Here is a 7,301-nt window from a genome sequence, read left to right as displayed (position 1 = left end):
CCAAGTCGCCACGATGCTTGATGCGATGTTGCCTCACGTTGAAGACGACAGCATCCATGCAGACGTTACCGGCTTCCTTCAACATGCCGAGGAAGCTCGTCAGCTAGCCCGAATGCGTATTAAAGAGCAGCAAAACGTCGACGCCCGACTCTACAACCTACGACGACGAGACCAAGAGTACGCACTTGGTGACCGCGTTATGGTGTGGACACCGATTCGTCGCCGAGGCCTTAGTGAGAAGCTCCTGCGCCGTTACTTCGGGCCCTACAAGATAACTCGACGACTTGGACCGCTGGTGTACGAGGTTGTGCCCGATGGAGTGACGCAGTCACAGCGACGTCGCGCACGACCTGAGATGGTGCACGTCGCGCGCCTCAAGAAGTTTTTTGAGCGGTAGCGGACTAACAGACATTCTTTTTTTCCCTTTATCCTTGGTTGATTGCATGCTTACAGGTTTCTTGTTTTCTTTAGCATCGGGGCGATGCTTTTTCACGGGGGGGTAATGCCACGTGCGTTTATTTCAGCTTCTAGCGACGCGAGGTACGCAGCTCGCGTCGCTGCGACGCGACCGGCGTCGCTGCGCCGCGGGCGGCGTCGCTTGACGCGTTTCGATCATGCACGCGAAAGGTATAAATGCGGGACCACCGCCTGCGCTGTCTCAGTCCGACGAACGCCCCAGACGCGCTTGCTGGTTTCGCCGTCACCGCGTTGTTCACTTGATTTCGGGCACAAGTTCGCCCATTAAACTCTTTTTGCATCTAACCTCGACGCAGTGTTCCTTTCTGTCTGCCTGCGTGCCAGGTAGCTCACCGTGACCTACGTGACAATATGTAACCCTTGACATGTCATTCCTCAACGTATAAAACTACTACTATATAACTCGTTAGCCCTTTCTCAGTTATCCTACGCCCACGTAGTATGGGGCACAACAACAACAACGAATCTAAACAGACTGTTCCTAATTCAAAAGAAGTTTATGCGAATAATTGCAAACGTCCCATATGATTCTCACACGCAGCAACTCTTTAAACAGTTTAAGGTTATAAATGTCCATGATTTTTATAATTATCGTTTACTCGACATACTGCTCGGCCACAAAAAAGAACAACTCTTTTTACAGCGAGATTTCAGAATTAAGAGAAAATATTGCCGCATACCCTACGCGTTACCATAATATTTGGCATATACCTACACCTCAAAACAACTATGCGAAACAATCGATCGCTTTTGCTCTCCCAGCTCTGCTCAATAATTTTGCCAACAAATCTGTAGATGTGTCACAGTTGTCCAAAAAAAACAATGCGAGATCAGTTCCTGTGAACTATGATGCATTTATTTATCTATTTTCATATATTTTGCTCATTAATGTGAAGTTTTCTTTTGTATTTTGCAAAGTGCTTATGTTCCGTTGTGCAATCATTGTCCGTGCATATGTATGAAAGCAGTCATTTGTGAGAAACTTGTTTCATAACTACTGCTGCTGCTGCTGTGTAAAGGGGCTGCCACCTCATCAAACTAATAATCTCAGTAGCTTTTTGTGACTGCTCCTTCCTTGTGTATTTGTTCAAGGAGAATAAAATTCAATTCAATTAAATTCAACACTTGGCCATACAACAAGTTTGTTTTCGAGGCGCTCGGTCCCACTGCAGCGAAAATGTGCACACAAAGGCTGCACAGTAGTTTCCTCAAATCGGGCACTCCATTTTTCTTTCATAGGGAACCTTTCTTCCACTAGGGCAGCGGATTTTGGCAGGGCGATCTTGCGTCGGCGCTGTGGTTTACGGATCCAAGCGATAGTGAACTCCAAAATTCAGTGTTGGCTTTGAGTGGGACTCAGATTGATTGCAAAACCCACGGCTAATCACCCTTCCCGCCAAGTGGCTCATTACAGCAGACAATCGTTCAGAAACATCGGATAAATAAGAATCCTATTTCTTAGACATATAATCTGCCGATTCTCCCTCCTGGTTCTTCCTTTTGCTTTGCTGGTGCGGCTAACAAATTTGCGACGCAACAAGTACGACGCTACACACAGATGGAGTGGCAGTTCAATTACTCTCGTGGTCCGCGAACCGGCATCGTTGCGTGTAGTATAGGAATGGTGCGTGTCAAGTGAGTGCTCGCTTCGAGCTTGTGTTCTTCATTTTGATTGAATGAAGTCTCACCTAAGTGAGCGGGGGTCGATCCCGGAGGTTGTGCAATACCGGGCCGAGCTGCGGCGGAGGTGAAGCAGGCTTCAAGCACTCCGCCAACGTCCAAAAATAGGTTTAATATCGTGGGTCCATATAGAACCCGTATCAGATATTAAGCTGATAAGAACAGATACTACACCAAGGGAAGTTTTTATTCATACATCAAATGATTTCGTGTGAACACAGATTAACAGTGTACAATTCACTTAGTGCTATACAACTTTCAGGCGCTCTCGTAACCATCGCACATTGTCGGGTTGTTTTTACAAACGGAAGCTATGCTGCATTATACAATGCTAGGGCTACTCAAGAGTCATAAAGATTCATTGAAACAAGGAGAAAATCATTGAACAACCTTTGAACCTTATGCCTCCTATGCGTATTCCTGCGGGCATCTACTGTTGCAACGTTGGAGGCTGCGCTCTACGCTACATACTGCCGCAGATTTATTTATTTCCGAGTGGAGTGTTGGTGGGGGGCATTAGTACGGCATGAGTGGGTACACGAGTTGCTTATTTTTATGAATAAAAAATATTTTGTGCCAGCGCCGGAGGAAGTTTGCCTCCCCTGTGGCGCGAAGGTACTCATTCAGATGATCCCACACAAGCAGGCTTATCCTCTGGAGGGTGGGGTAGGCTGCCCTCACCGGTGTTCTCCTAACCTCTGCGAGGCATCTTCGCTTCCATATGGCGTACATTGTGCAGATTAGCACTAAGTTGGCAAATCTGCCTTTAGTTTTCTGCTGCGTTGCCTGAGGCTGTACTCCGAAAATGTTTAAGACTTGCCGCCAAACGGTTTACGCGGCGACACACTCGAATAGGGCGTGCTCTGCTGTTTCCGTGTAGTTGCAGTTGGGGCAACGGTCACTTGGCACGATGCCCATTCTGTGCAGTCTCTGCCGGGTCGGGAGCACCTTCCATTTCTGTTTAACGTCGAAGTCTTGTACCTCTTTGGGGAGCTTTATATTCTTTAGCTGGGTTTCCTTTATGTGGTTCATTTTTTCCTTGTCCTCAATTGGTAATTGGATTTCTGTAATAGTCTCGGTGATTCTGGCGGGTGAATCCGTGTCTATGTTAATTCCGGGTGCTTCTTTCTCTAACATGGTTTTCTTGGCAGCGGCAGCCTTATTGAATTCTGAGGGGAACTCTGCTTGTGGTCCTGGAGGTCTGCTATAGTCTAAAACGCGTCGATTCGTACTACTCCAATACAACATTAGGCCCTTGCCTATGTAATCGGCTGAGTTGCCTAAGTACCGGGCCGTTTTTAGGGCTAGAAGTCGCGTGGTCGTCTTTATATGCAGAAGTCCGAGGCTTCCGCTTGTTGTTGCTAGCTGCAGGATGCTCCTTTTTAACGCGGGTGGCTTATTTTCCACAAAAAGGCCGTAATAAGCTTGTTCAGTTGGTTTATTGTTTCGCTGGGCATGATGCCAACGCTCCCGGACTTCCACGTCGGTCCACGTCAGTAGCTTGAAGGCCCCATCCACCCTGCAGATGTCGCTGAGCTCCGCCGCAAGTGGGATCCCTGCACTGCCAGCCTGAGAGCTTCCGTACAAGTATTCATTGGAAGCTGTGGCTGGCACGTACAGGGTCTTCTTGATGAGCGGGCGGAGCTCCTCGTCTAAGCGTTGCCACTCTCCTTTGCTGGCAAGGCGCACCCGCATGGCAAAGTTCAAGGCTGGATACAAGAAGGTTTTTATGGCATCCAGCCTTTGCCATGGGGCGAGCATGGAGGAGGGCAGCTTTCTGCCTAGGTGGATGGCCTCGTCGACCGTCGTCTCGTCCGGCAGCACCCTGAACCCCACTGGACGGCCCAGGAACCTGTGCCCCTCGAAGTTGCCAAGCGCCGGAATCGGGTCGCCACCCACGGTGAAAGAGGTGGGCCGTGTACCCACGGGGTGGCGACCAGACAGGTGTAGAGACCGGCACTTGGCGGCGTTCAGTCGCAGCCCAAGCCGGGCTGACAGGGCAGTAACACGGTCCAAGCGGCTCTGCAGGGTGGTGGGATCCGCGGCCAGCAGCGTCAGTACATCGGCGTAGGCAAGGATGTTGTGCTGCCTATCGCCTCCCTCTACTGCACGGATGACCGGGTCCACCACCAGATTGAGAAGCAGGCCGCTCAGAGGACAGCCCTGTCTCAGCCCGGCTCCGATGGTGATTGGCTCCTAATGCCAGCTGCTGCCACGACGCAGGTGGTGTTGGCGTGGTAGAGGTCTTCAACGATGGTAGCAAAGGCCTCCCCCGCGCCGGCGCCGCGGACAGCGTCGACGAGGGCCTGATGGGCGACCGAGCCGAAGGCGTTGGCAAAATCGAGGAACCCCACGCACAGCTCCCCACCTCCTGTCCTGGCATCATCCAGGCGTCCCTGCAGCACGAAGTTGTGTTCAAACACCCAATCTTGCGGCAGGAAGCCCTTATGACACCTGGACAGTACTGCATAGTCGCCCAACCACCTCTGCAGCCGGGTGGTTAGACACACGGCGTGCAGTTTGGCGATCGTGCGACCAAGGGCAATGGGTCGCTAGTTTGTGGGGTCCTCGCGGCCGCCCTTTGTGTGAATCAGGATTGTCCTCGTCGACTTCCAGCTCAGGGGCGTGCGGCGGTATTCGAGGCATACGTTGTATACCGCCGCCAGGAACCTGCCCTCAGGGTCCACCTGCCTCCAGTGGTGGTACGTGAGGCGGTCCTCCCCTGGAGCTGTACTCTCGCATTGACGGAGCTTGGCTGCGACTTCGGGTGAAAAGGGGCACAAGTCCAGTTCTTCGGCGGCCGGAATCCTTGACCGCAGGATTCTGGTATCCACGGTTGGTGACCAGATGTTCAAGTAGTGGTCTTGCAGTGGATGGGGGTCGATCGGGCAGAGCTGCGACGAGCCTTCAGCGATTACCCGCACTGCCCGGCGCCGGTTCCTTCTGTACAGTGTTTGCATCTGCTGGGGGTTGTCGGGGTTCACCTCGCGCCTCCGTGATTGGCGCGAGTCGCCGACTGGCAGCCGCAGGTGTTTTGTTACGGCTGCAATGGCACGGTGGAGGATGTTTTCAAACCGTGACCGCTCCCGAGCAGACTCAGGCAACCGGCTCAATGCCCGCAGCTCTGCCGTCTCGTCCTCTAAACCCCATGCACTTCTCTCTGGCCGCGTGGTACCAGCATGTTCTTCCTGGGTCCCGAAGTCCTGGGTGCTTCCGTCATGGTCCTGCGACTCCGCCCTGTCTGGGGAGAGTCCTGCTGCATGGCGGCCGGCTCGTGAGCCTCGGAGGCCGGTGCTCCCGGGCTGCCTCGGTTGGACAGCAGCGATGGTGTTGGAGAAGGAATGGCCGAGGCCGCGGCACGCCCTGGTTGGGTTGGCGTCCGCTGAGAGGGTGCCTCGGCCATCTAGCCATCGCTGATTGGCCGGGTGTTCCTCGAGGCGCCACAGGAGACTACCCCCGGTCGGCGGCCTGCTCGGTGGCCACTGCTGGTGTTTCGGGAGGGTCCTCAGCGGGACCCTCGGTGCTGTCCTGCTCTGCTGGGGGGGTGCCGTCGTTGTCCTGCTCCGACGCACCAGAGGCAGCACCCGCGGCGAGATCACGCCTGGCTGCTAGTGCCGCCTCACTCCTGTGCCATTGTTCGTGGTTGCTCAAGCCCCTCCTTCTGGGGAAGGACATTGAGCAACTGCCACACTGGTGTGGCAGGGCAACAGGGGGGGGGGGCGCGGTTGAGTTGGCTGCAGCCAGGCAGGCGTGGGAGGCTGGTCTGAGCCCCAGTGTCTCGCCGCAGATGCTGCACACGTTGATGGTGCGCAGGATTCTGGCACCGTTCTCGAGTTCGAGGTGCCGCTGGAGGGACTGCCGCCGCGCTGTGCATTTGGCCGCGGCGTAGGCAGCTCGGCAGCCCTCCTCGCAGCACCGCACCGTTTGGGGCACGGGGAAGAACACCGTGAGGGTCGGCTGGCGTTCCTGCCCAGGGGTGTTGTGGTCGCCATCGTCCTCGCTGTTGTCATGGGCCGTGCGGCCGTGGCTCCCAGGATCCATTGAATGGGCTCACCTTCTGGACCCGGCAGCTCTCCTTAAAGGAGGCCAGGTCCGGAGGCTAGGGGGCCACCAGGAGTGGCAGCGAGAAGGCCAGACCCATGGTGGACGATGGCGGGGGCAGGGGCCAGGCGGTTGTGCCCCAGCACAGTACCAGTCAAGGCGGCAGGAACAACAGGCACCCCGCAGGCAGACAGCACCGGGTTCCAGTCAGTGGTCAGACCGAGCAGGGCAGGAGTCTCCGAGAGGCAGCAGGCAGCGGCAAGACCAGGAAGCAGGGCCGGTGTGGGTCGTCCAGGGGCCACCAGGTGGCAGCACGGTGGTGTGCCCCGGTGGCAGTGCAGCAGGGAGCCGTGGGCCTAGAAAGATAGGGCTGGGTCAGGGGAAAGACACTGCTATAACTGGGCAGGTATCCGGGCGCCTCCACAAAGTTAAGTATAGTAAAGGCCGGTCAAGGCAGCTGAATGTACTACACAAAGGGAAGGCTTTATTCCTCCAATAACAAATTTCATGTCGTCATAAACTTCCTATACACAGTTCACTCGTTTCTATACATCTTTATGGTGCTTCCATAACATTCACATAGTGAGCTCTTTTTTTCTGTACATGCAGGCTGCGCGTATCTTTATATAATTCTAATGCTGATCAACAGCCAGAAAAACAGTCATTGAGAAAAAAAAGGAGACAGTGAACATCATTGAGTCTTGTGGTACCTGTGCCTATTCTTATTAGCGGCTGCCGTTGCAGCGTCGGAGACAGCGCTCTGCGCTACATGTTGCCGCAACTTGTTCTGTTTGCATGTGGTTTGGGGGGGGGAGGTTGTTAGTATGCTATTAAGGGTAGTGTGAGTTGCACCGTTTTTGTAAATGAAGAATTTTGTGTGCCAACGCCTGAGGAAGCTTTCCTCCCCGGTGGCTCCGATTTCCTCGTGTAGGTAGTCCCATAAAAGCAGGCTGATTCTCTGTAGGGTGGGGTATGCCGCTCTCACCGGTGTTTTCCTTACTTCCGCTAGGCATCTGCGCTTCTATATGACATAACTTGGTGCTGGCATGCACTATGTATCAAATCTGCCTTTTCATTTCTTCTGGGGTGGCTGAGTCCGTACA

The 7,301-nt window shown here is 54.0% G+C and overlaps 1 pseudogene; it reads right to left on the bottom strand.

Moving 5' to 3' along the window:
- Positions 1-2,170: 2,170 nt before the first annotated feature.
- On the bottom strand, positions 2,171-2,344 carry LOC135919080 (U2 spliceosomal RNA; annotated as a pseudogene).
- Positions 2,345-7,301: the final 4,957 nt, after the last annotated feature.

Source organism: Dermacentor albipictus, unplaced genomic scaffold (assembly GCF_038994185.2).
Source record: "Dermacentor albipictus isolate Rhodes 1998 colony unplaced genomic scaffold, USDA_Dalb.pri_finalv2 scaffold_15, whole genome shotgun sequence".
NCBI lineage: Eukaryota > Metazoa > Arthropoda > Arachnida > Ixodida > Ixodidae > Dermacentor > Dermacentor albipictus.
Note: the sequence above shows the minus strand (reverse complement) of the source record. Positions and strands in the feature narration are given on the sequence as shown.